Here is a 12131-nt window from a genome sequence, read left to right as displayed (position 1 = left end):
CCAGCAGATGGAAGATTCTCATTTTTTTTCTGTCTCTCCTTTTGTAAACCTGCCTTTCAAATATATATTTAGGTAAACAGTCAGTGAAGCAGAATAGTACTTTAAAATAAATCTAGAACTTGCAAGTCACCACTTGGAATACTTACATCTCACATGAGAGCACCTGGTTCAAATCTTAGGCCTGCCTCCGATTCAGCTTCCTGCTATACAGCACATCCTAGGAGTCAGCAGGCAATGGATCAAGTAACAGAACCCTGCCACTTACATACAAAAGCAGAATGCAGTTCCTATTTTCTGGCTTTGCCTGGACCGAGTCTGGCTGGCATGGGCATTTCAACAATAAACCAGCAGGTGGAAGAGCTCTGCTTTTTAAATTGAGAAAATAACTAAAAATATAAGATCTTAGTACAAATTATTAGTACTAGAACACTTAACCTGTTTGGGGAAAAAATGTTACTGTACCTTTACTCCTGAGTAAGATTTCCAATTTTACTTTTAATTATACTTCTATGTTATGTTATTTTCTTTCTTTTCCTATTCTTGCCATATCATGATACATTTGTGTCAGAAAGATAGCTTGCAAGTGACATCAATGACTATGCTATGTAATAATTTGGGGCAAATAATAAGAGGGGGATATAAGGAGGCACAAAGAGGAGGACCCCCTATGCTTCTAAATCTGTATCATGAAAATTAAGAAATCTGTCTTGGTATGGTAGCCTAGTGGTTATATTCTCGCCTTGAATGTGCCAGGATCCCACATGGGCACCGGTTTGTATCCCAGATGCTCCATTTCCCATCCAGCTCCCTGCTTGTAGCCTGGGAAAGCAGTCAAGGATGGCCCAAAGCCCTGGGACCCTGCACCCATGTGGGAAACCTGGAAGAAGCTCCTGTCTCCTGGCTTTGGATCAGCTCAGCTCCAACCATTGTGGCTACTTGGGGAGTAAACCAGCAGATGCAAGATCTTTCTATATCTCCTTCTCCCTGTAAATATTATGATTTTGCAATAAAAACAATAAATCTTTAAAAAAATCTATGCATGTTATATAATTTTTTAAGAAATAGGGGCAAGCATGGTTACACTGTACCTCCATCTACAGTGCAGGCATCCCCTATGGGTGCTGATTCGTGGCCTCAGCTGCTCCACTTCCAATCTAGCTCCCTGCTGATGGCCTAGAAAAGCAGCCCAAGTTCTTGGGCTCCTATACCCATGTGAGTGACCCAGAAGATGCTTCTGGCTCCTGGCTTTGGATCAGTTCAGCCCCAGCCATTGAAGCCATTTAGGGAGTGAACTGGCAAATTGAAAATTTCTTTGCCTCTCCTTTCTGTAACTCTGCTTTTCAAATGAAATATAAATCTTTTTTTAAAGATTAATGTATTCTTTATTGGAAAAGCAAATTTATATGCAGAAGCAGCAGAGGACAGCCCAGAGCCTCTGGACTCTTCAAGAACCACATTGGAGACCCAGGGGAGGATCATGGTTTCACATCGGCTCAGCTCCAGCCATGGCAGCCTCTTGGGGAGTGAATCAGTGGGTGGAAGATCTTCCTCTCTGTCTCTGCTCCTCTCTGTATACCTAACTTTTGAAAAAATATATATAGCTTTTTAAAAAAAATCTTTAAAAATAGTAAAAGAAAAACAGAAATTCTCTCACATGAAAAATGTTTTAACTCTATTTCATTTCTTAAACAAGAAAATGTCAATGGAATCAAATACATAATAAAAAGACAAACCCAGGGGCAGGCACTGTAGATTGTGGGGCAGTGGTTGGTAGCCTGCATTCCGTATCAGAGCCCTCTCTCTCTCTCTCGTACCGTGCCTCGGATGCAGAGGATGGTTTAAATACTGCCAATTCCTGCCACTCGCACAGGAGATCAGGATGGAGGTCATGATTCCCGCCTTTGGTTTGGTCCAGCCGTGGCTGTGGCAGGCATCTAAAGAGTGAGGCAGTGGATAGAAGACATTTCTCTGTCTCTCTCTCTCTCTTATTCTCACTCCACCTTTCAAATAGCTTTTTAAAAATGCATTAGCATGCCAGAAAAAGAAATGGACAAACCTTTGCATACACACAGACATCTCTACGTATAATCTCAGAGAGACTTTATAAGTTGAACACACCAGGAATCCACACAGAAATGCTGATAAATTTGACAGCATTTTTAAGAAATTATATATGCAAATAAACCAAAATAATAGGGTTTTATCAGGGAAAATGTTTGCAATATGTGACAGGCAGTTAAATTTTCCTATTTTACTAACTCCTCTTTATAACATCGTGAAAGGACCAGATGCAATCGCTTAATTGGCTAAATCCTCACTTTGCAAACTAAGGATTCTCATATAACCACTGGTTCATGTCCCAGCTGCTCCACTTCCCATCCAGCTCTCTGCTTGTAGCCATTGAGGACAGCCCAAGTACTTGGGTGCCTGTCACCTGTGTAGCAGACTCGGAATTTCCAGCTTCTAGCTTTAGCCTGGTCTAGCCCCGGCTGTTGCTGCAATTTCAGAGTTAACTAGCAGGTTAAGTAAGTTAAGCTTCCACCTGCAGTGCCTGTGACCCTGTCCCCACTTAGGAGACCAAAAGAAGTGCCAGGCTCCTGCTTTGGATCAGTGCAGCTCCAGCAGTTGTGGCCATTTGGGGAGTGAATCATCAGATGGAGGATCTTCCTCTCTGTCTCTCTTCCTCTCTATATATATCTGACTTTGCAATGAAAATAAATCTTTAAAAAGTGCCAGGCTCCTGCTTTGGACAAGCCTAGCTCTGGCTGTGGGCACTTGTAAAATAAAGCAGCAAATAGAGAATCTATATACCTTTCCCCTGGTGGGGGGGGTGTGTTTATCTTGTTCAGTCACTATGCCTTACAAATTAATAAAGTGGGGCCCAGTGCAAGTCCTCCCTTGCACGTGCCATGATCCTGTATGAATGCTGGCTCATGTCCCTGGCTGCTCCACTTCCCATCCAACTCCCTGCTTGTGCCCTGGGAAGGCAGTCGAGGATGGACGGCCCAAAGCCTTGGGACCCTGCACCCAAGCAGGAGTCCTGGTAGCAGCTTCTGCCTCCTGACATCAGATCGGCTCAGCTCTAGCCATTGGTACTGCTTGGGGAGTGAAATCAGCGGATGAAAACACTTCCTCTCCTTCTCTCCTCTCTATATCTGACTTTCTGATAAAAATAAATATTTAATAAACAAATAAAGTGAGGGAATAATAATACAATGATATCAAAGAAAATACAGTGTTTACCTTTAAAAAAAGGTGAATGGAGAAATGTTGTTTTCTACTTTCTACTAAGCACAGAACTAAAGAGAAACCAGTTCCACATCTTCCAATCCTTTTGTGAGGACATTTAGAAGATGACTTTTGTTGGTCACTTCACTGGCTACCAAGAGGGTGCAGAGGAGTCCTTAGACAGACTTTCTGTGCAATGTGTGGGAAGAAAACTTAGCACCAGGTGAGACAAACAAGGTGCTTTCCAAGAATTTTACCATTACCAAGCTGTTTGTAAATGTTTGTCTTCTCTGTCAAATACAGAGAGTTCCTCTCTAAAATGCTACGTTTGTTTTTCCTCTTACTTGGTTAATTTTGCCTGTCAGTTTTTGTAAAAGAAGAGCTTTCAAGGTAATAATTGCCATCATACTTCACCTCATCAAGCATTTAGCTGACAATCCCCTTCAACTCCAGGATAAACCAAGCGTAAGGGGAAGAGTGAGAGTATCAGGCAATTTCTCAACATTGGAGCCATAAACAAGACTATCTGGGTAATGTCAAGGACAACCATCTCAGGAATCCCATATCTCTCTTGGATCTGCAAGCGTCTATTAAACATGGGGATGACTCCCCTATAGGTAACTGCTCTCACCAGCTTAGGTCTCAAGGGCTCCAGCTACCACCTTGAATTCCTGTCATGCTGAGCTGACAATGGGGAAAAAAAACCCAAACTTCTACATTTTAAGATTTCTTGGGGAGACCCTGCTCAGGCTCCTATCTTTGGACCAAGCCCAACTCAAGCTGGGGAGTTAACCAGAGGAGAGAAGATCTGTCTGTCTCTCCAACTCTACCTTCTGGATAAATAAATAATAATAATTTTAAAAAGAGAAAACAGGGGTCAGTGCTTGTGGCCAGTTAGGCCACTGCCTGTGGTGCCTGCATCACATTTGGGTGCCAGTTAGAATCCCAGCTGCTCCACTCCCAAACCAGCTCTAATATGCTTAAGAGACCAGCGGAAGAGGGTCCAAGTGCTTGGGCCTCTGCACCCACGTGGGAGAGCAGGAAGAAGTGCCTAGGCTTTGGCCTGGCCCAACCCTGACCATTGATTGCAGTCATCTAGAGGATGAAACAGATGGAAGTTCTAACACGTGTGCACATTCTCCTTCGCTGTAACTCTGCCTTTCAAATAAATTAATCTCTTTTAAAAAAAAAACAGAAAAAAAGATTTTTCTAATGTCTTATTTACTTCTATACAGGCAACTGACACCAGCAAACACTGTGTCAAAGGGCTCTGACCCTGCAGACCGTCATACAGCATGAAAATGACACTTTTATGATTCAGTCAAATTTACAGAGAAAGTGTTAGATGAAGCCAAAAGAATGAGCTTACTCCTTTAGAGTCCAGCCCCTGGATATGCTTATGGAGTGAGCAGCTGTGCTGCTGGCAGAGGCAACACACTGAAATGAAAACACTCACGGGCATCGCCCTTCCCCCGACTCGGCTACAGGGCCCCATCCAATTCTTGCACAAAAAGGCTTTCTCTTATGAATTTCTGTCTTTCTACTTGGTCTGTCTCCATCTTGGTCTGAAAGAAACAGCACTAGTAATGGAATGCATACAGCTCTGCAAATATTCATGAGAAAATGCCTGGACACCCACACACACCCCAACCCTCCCCTCCGCCGGCGCATACATGCGCCACAGAAAGGGGAAGCACAGAGAAACTCAGCATTCTCTCACTCAGGCAAACAAACAAGCAGAAAAACTCAAGAAGGAACACTCCATACCATATAATAGCCTTTAATTGATCATTTAAAGTGTATACCACTAGAAATAGGAGGACTAGAGCCTTCTGTGATACAGGGTTTCAGAGCTTAAACTCATGAACTACACAGTCAAGGATCTGACTAATGGTTCCATCTCCGAGTTGCATGGCTTTAAGCAACCTATCTGACCCCATTTCTATCCCTAAAATGGAAATGATAATGCCTACTGCGTGAAGTGCTATGCTCCTAACAGCACTAGCCCCTTTGAGAGCTCCCACATTCCTCCTCACCTTAATTTCTTCTCCATGTTTCCCTCTTGCTCCTCCCAGGACAATCTCCAGTTTCAATAACTAGCTTCTTCACTCCTCTCCCAAAGCCTTCACTCACATCCCCACATGCAGGAGGCACAAGAGAGGTGAGGCTCCTACTCTTCTCCCACTTCACTACACTTAATTGCTAAGGCAGCAAATAATAGATCGCTGGTCTTCATCTTGTCATGGCTTGGGGTCCCTGCACAGAAATGCTGCTTCAGTGGTAGCAGCCGGTCCTACTGGATAATAACAAGCACTCAATACTGCCCCATGCTACTAGATGACATATTGAATTTATTCATTTCCATTGAGCACAGAGCCAGAAATAGGTCTAGTCTAAGGAACAGGTTGTGGGCGCTTGGCACAATGGTTAAGAACATGAGAGGCCTGCATCTCATGAAGATATGTCTAGGTTTGAATCCTGGCCTTGCTTCTGATTTCCACTTCCTGCTGACATGCAGACTCCTGACTACGGTCTGGCTCAGCTCTAGCTGTTGGGGGCATCAGGAGAGTAAACCAGTGGATAGGAGATCACTGCCTGGCATTTCTCTGACTCTCAAATAAATTAAAACAAATTTTTAAAAGTGGAACAAATGTAAGATCTTTGCTTGGAATTCTGCTAGCAGCACTTTACCTGCCATGCTGGATTTTTGTATTACTGTTCGTGGCACGCACCACTAGAATAAACAATAGACATTTCTCTGCAACAAGAACAACTCTGAATTGTCCAAAAATGAAAAGTTTTTCTATAATTGTCTTTGATGTTTCTCCAGGCCATGGTTGCTAACATAAGAATCATAAATGACCTCTACAGCATTTCAAGTGAAACCATATAGCACGATTCAAAACTCTGTGCAAGTCACTCTTCTGTCCTAATTACTACAACTCTCCACAATGGAAGTGAAATCCTGCACTTCATCCTAATGGAGCTGAAGACCAGCCGGTTCATACATTCCACGGTGACCTGTCATACACCATGATCACTTCTGCTTTCTATCTCTGGACAAACACCTCATTAAGTAATCACATGCAAAAACATGTATGAGGATTACCACCTAACAGGCTTTCCTTGAGGTCCAACAGTTTATTTTGGGGAACACATCTGGCTTCCCTCTGACACTTCTCCAAGTCCCTGACAACCTCACACTGAATGAAGCCCAGGACTAAGGAAAACATTTGCCAAACAATCTGCAACTCTTTTTCTCTCTCTCAATCAGGGCTGTTAGAAGACAGGCAGCCGTCTTGTTTTGCTCAATGTTTTGTGGATACCAAACAAATATTACAACAAAAAATAATATTATTAGTATTATTTTACTGATGGTTGGGGGAGAATGGAATCTCGCTACTCTTATAATTCTTTCTCTGGAAAAGCGAAAAGCATTGTGGATGCTGTCCTTTAGCCAAATAAACAATTTTAAAACAAATTCCCAGAAGAATAGGAGCAACTGCTTTCCATAAAGGGCTGGGCTGCTCTTTGTTCTTGGACATGGTTTTTGTTGATTCAGTCTGCATTTGTTTTGAACAGCCACTCACAGTCCTTGGTGGATAAAGTGAGCTAATGTTCCCAACGGAAAGTTTTACAAACACACCATCACCCAAACGCAACACACTTAAGCAGAGCACTCCTGCTCCAACACATGTTTCCACCAAAAGAAAAGACGATGCTTTGGTTTTCCAAGCAGAGTGCACAGGCCAAGAGGGATCATAATCAAATTCAGAAAAAATATTTGCTGCTGCTGCTTCTTTCCCTACCCTGAGGCTGCACCTCATCTCCTCCTCCTCCTTGTTCTTCTCCTTCTCTTTCTCTCTCACTCTCAACAACTACTTATTTGAAAAGCAGAGTTAAAGGAGATAGAGAGAGAGGGATTTTCTATCTCTGTTCATTCCCAAGATAGGTAACAAACCAGGGCTTCTCCAGGAGCGTCATCTAGATTTTCCACATGGTTGGGAGGGCCCAAGTACTTAGACAAGCCTCTTTTGCCCAGGCGTAGTAGCAGAAAGCTGGACTAAAATTACTGGATTTGGGCCCAGCAATGTAGCCTAGTGGCTAAAATCCACATCTTACATACAACATAATCCCATATGGGTGCCAGTTCTAATCCCGGCAGCCCGACTTCCCATCCAGCTCCCTACTTACAGCTAGGAAAGCAATCGACGTTAGCCCAAAGCCTTGGGACCCTGCACCCAAGTGGGAGACCGGAAAGAGGCTCCTGGCTTTGGATCAGTGCCGCTCCAGCTGTTGCTGTCACTTGGGGAGTGAATCATCAGACGGAAGATCTTTCTTTCTCTCCTCCTCTCTGTATATTTGACTTAAAAAAAAAAAAGATTTATTTATTTTTATTGGGAAGTCAGATATACAGAGAGGAGGAGAGAGAGGAAGATCTTCCATCCAGTGGTTCACTCCCCAACTGACAGCAACGGCCAGAGCTGAGCTGATCTGAAGCCAGGAGCCAGGGGCTCTTCCAGATCTCCCACGGGGGTACAGGGTCCCAAGGCTTTGGGCCGTCCTTGAGTGCTTTCCCAGGTCACAAGCAGGGAGCTGGATGGAAAGCAGAGCAGCTGGATTAGAACTGGCACCCATAGGAATCCTGGCGCATGCAGGGCAAGGACTTTAGCTGCTAGGCCACCACGCTGGGCCCTGTATATTTGACATTCCAATAACAAATAAATAAATCTTTAAAAAGATTACTGGAGCCAGGACTTCAGCTGGCATCCGCATGGGATGTTGACATTGCCTGTGATGGCCTAACATGATGTGCAACAGCACGGCCACACAGAAGAGATATTCAAATCTTAGCAAACTACATGAACTCCAATTCTCATTTATTATAACTTTAATCAGAATAGGAAGTCACAGCACTCTTGAATTGCTTATTGAAATCCTAGGTGCTAAGTCCTGTGTAAGACACTTTACATAATTCTGTTCCTTTTCACAGTAACTCTTTAAGGAGTATGCTATATTTGTTTTAGAGTTGCGGAATTAGGATATTGAAAGGTTAAGTAACTTGTCCAAAAAACAGCTTATGAATGAACAGACGTGCCTGAATTCAAATCTAAGTCTAACTTCAAAGAAGTAAAATGACTTGTATACAGAATTAACATGAGGGAAACAAAGGCTAATTGTGAAGAAAACCTTTGGCTGCAAGTCCAAATATTAGCAAAGACTGAAAACACATTAACGGTCTGCTCTCAAAAGAATGTGAAGTTGGTGCAATGGTATGACTCCCATACTACTCCGTACACTCTACAGTGAATTCTCTGTTTTCCAAATTTTTTCTTTCTTTTTAAAGATTTATTTTTATTGGAAAGGCAGATATACAGAGAGAAGGAAATACAGAGAGGAAGATTCTCCATCCACTGGTTCATTCCCATGGTGGCTGCAATAGTCGGAGCTGAGCTAATCCAAAGCCAGTAGCTTCTTCTGGGTCTCCCATGCTGGTGCAAGGGTCCCAAGGCTTTGGGCCGTGCTCGACTGCCTTCCCAGGCCACAAGCAGGGAGGTGGATGGGAAGTGGAGCAACTGGGATTAGAACCAGCGCCTATATGGGACCTGGGGCATGTAAGCGAGGACTTTAGCACTATGCTACTGCATAGGGCCCAAAACCTTTTCTGTCTTTTAAACACTTATTTTTAGAACTAGGTGCAATGGTTCAACTGGCTAATCCTTCCCCTCAAGTTCCGGATTCCATAGGTGCCAGTTCATGTCCTGGCTGCTCCACTTCCCATCCAGTTCCCTGCTTGTAGCCTGGGAAAGCACTCAAGGACGGCCCAAAGCCTTGGGACCCTGCACCCCCATGGGAGACCTGGAAGAGGTCACTGACTTCTGGTTTCAGATCAGCTCACCTCCAGTTGTTGCATCCATTTGGAGAGTGAACAGCAGATGGATCATTTTTCAATCTCTCCTCTCTATAAATCTGTCTTCCAATAAAGATAAATAAATCACCGGAAAGGCAGATTTACAGAGAGAAGGAAACAGAAAAAGCACACCATTTAAAACGTCAGCTCTGCAGGCAGAGGCTTAGCCTGATACACCACTGTGCTGGTCTCCAAACATTTTATCTGTTCCTTTTCCCACATTCCATTTTTTCCTATCTTTTTACAGCATAATAAAGAATATTAATCTTTGCATCTTGATGATTCTGTGTTTGAACTTAAAATTCTTTTATTTTTAATTTTTCAAAATTTGTTTTATTTGAAAGACAGAGATCTTTTATCCATTGATTTACTCCTCAAACACCTACAACAGGTGAGGCTTGGACAAGCCAAAGCCAGAAGACTGAAATTCTGAGTCTCCCATATAGGTGGCTAAAACTGAACTATCAAAACCAAACCAGCTGCTTCCCAGTTTTTGCATAAGCAAGAAGCTGGACTCAAGTGGAGGAGATTTCTTGGAACTGGAGACACTGGATATGGAATGCAGCTATTCCAAAAGGCATTTTAACCACTGTGTCAAAGGCTTACTCCATGACTCATTTCTTCTTTCATGACTTTCGCAGATCATATGTGTGTTTAAACCTACATTTTCTCAGCAGAATAATAATAAACTCTTCAATTTTTTCAGAGTGTCTGGCTTCAACTCTCCACTGTGCTTCTGATCCAGCTTCCTGCTGATACTCGCCCTGGGAGGCAGTAGGTGATGCCTCATATACTCAGGTCCCTGCCAACCACATGGAGTCCTGGGTTCCCAGCCTCAGCACTGGCCAGGAGCAGATACTCCAGCCATGATCTCTCTCATCCCCTCCATTATGCTTTCAAATACATTAAATACATATAATTTTAAAATAAACCATCTCCCTTTAGAGTTCTAAAGAATTTAAGCCAGATATTATATGACCAGATGACCTATGACAGGGGTTCCCTTCCTTCCCTCTCATGTCTGACTCTTCTTGAGACCAATAAGGGATTCACAAAACAAGCCACAATAAACCACAGGAGACGCTGGTTTTATCTCTCTGCACAGGCTTCCTGTTTGGATTCTATTTGATCTTTCTAGTAAAGTTCCAATCAGGAAATCACCAGAAATTATTCTTCTCTGTGACCTTTTGGATTTATATAACTCTTTATAAAAATTAAGCCACATTAATATAAAACATAAGCTTCAGACCAAACTCATAACCTAGGCTCGTTCATAGAGTGCAGATGTTCACACAGCACCTGAGTTCTCACTTAGGATACCGGCATTCCAGATCAGCGTGCCTGTTTTTTGGAGTCCTGACTACTCCACTTCCTATCTAGCTCCCTGGTAATGCATTTTGGACTCTGCTACCCATGTGAGAAACCCAGATCGAGTTTCTAGCTCCTGGCTTTAGCTTTGTCCAATACTGTCCATTTGTTCAGTGAACTAGCAGATGGAAGATTCTCTCACCTTCTCTATCTGTAAAATCTGCCTTTTGCATTTTATTTTGGAAAGATTATTTTTAGCCCTGGCACAATAGCCAAGCAGCCGAAGTCCTCACCTTGCAAGCACCAGCATCCCATATGCACACTGCTTCTAATCCCAGCAGCTCTGCTTCCCATCCCATTCCTAGATAGGCAAAACTCCGGCCATTGTGGTCGCTTGGGGAGTGAATCAATGGACAGAAAGTCTTCCTCTCTGTCTCTCCTCTTCTCTGCTTATTTGACTTTCCAATAAAAATAAATCTTAAAAAAGATTTATTTATTTTTACTGGAAAAGCAGACCAGCTCTACAGAGTAGAGAGAGTAAAAATCCTCCATCTACTGGTTCACTCCCTAATGGCCATATCAGTCAATACAAAGCCAGAAGACAGGAGCTTATTCCAGATCTCAAATGTGAGTGCAGGGTCAAAGGCCTTGAACCATCCTCTATAGCTTTCCCAGGCCACAAGCAGGGAGATGGGTGAAAAGAACAACTTTTACACAAATCAGTACCCATATGGGATCCCAGTGTTTCCAAGGCGAGGATTTAGCCACTGAGTCATTGCACCAGACCCAAAATTAGTCTTTCTAATGAAAATAAATAAATAAATCTCTCTCTTTTTTTTAAAGATTTATCGGAAAGTCAGATATACAGAGACAAGGAAATAAAGACCTTCCATCTGCTGGTTTACTCCACAAGTGAGTGCAACGGCCAGAGCTGAGTTGATCCAAACCTGGGAGCCAGGAGCCTCCTCCTGGTCTCCCACGCAGGTGCAGGATCCCAAGGCTTTGGGCCATTCTTCACTGCTTTCCCAGGCCACAAGAGGGGAGCTGAACGAGAAGCAGAGTAGTCGGAACATGGACTGGCACCAATATAGGATTTCAGCACATGCAAGGCAAGAATTTAGCCACTAGGTCATGGCACTAGGTCGGAAAATAAATAATATTTTTTAAAAATTAACTTTAAGGGTAGACGTACACAGCATATTCTAATGGCTGCTGAGGGGCCCAGCGGCGTGGCCTAGCGGCTAAGACTTCAACGTGCCAGGATCCCATATGGGTGCCGGTTCTGATCCCGGCAGCTCCACTTCCCATCCAGCTCCCTGCTTGTGGCCTGGGAAAGCAGTCAAGGACAGCCCAAAGTCTTGGGACCCTGCACCCGTGTGGGAGAACCAGAAGTTGTTCCTGGATCCTGGCTTTGGATCGGCATAGCATTGGCCGTTGTGCTCACTTGGGGAGTGAATTATCGGACAGATGATCTTCCTGTCTCTCCTCCTCTCTGTATATCTGACTTTCCAATAACTAAATCTTAAAAAAAAAAAACTAATGGCTGCTGAGAAGATGGCTATCTTCTGTGGTCAACCAAAAGATGAGGCAAGGCTTATTGGCAATCATGGGAAATAAATGCATGACACTTTACAACACCCAAACTAGGACAAAATTTTTGCTTCGCAGAAACAGAGCAGTTCTG

The 12131-nt window shown here is 43.4% G+C and overlaps 1 protein-coding gene across 1 annotated transcript in view; it reads right to left on the bottom strand.

The window, feature by feature from the left end:
* STARD9 (StAR related lipid transfer domain containing 9) overlaps nucleotides 1–12131 on the bottom strand; it is a 103564-nt gene that overhangs the window by 86047 nt on the left and 5386 nt on the right.

Source organism: Ochotona curzoniae, unplaced genomic scaffold, assembly GCF_017591425.1.
Source record: "Ochotona curzoniae isolate NIBS_2020 unplaced genomic scaffold, NIBS_Ocur_1.0 scaffold_4701, whole genome shotgun sequence".
Lineage (NCBI taxonomy): Eukaryota > Metazoa > Chordata > Mammalia > Lagomorpha > Ochotonidae > Ochotona > Ochotona curzoniae.
The sequence above is the reverse complement of the archived record's forward strand: the minus strand, read 5'-3'. Positions and strand labels throughout refer to the sequence as shown.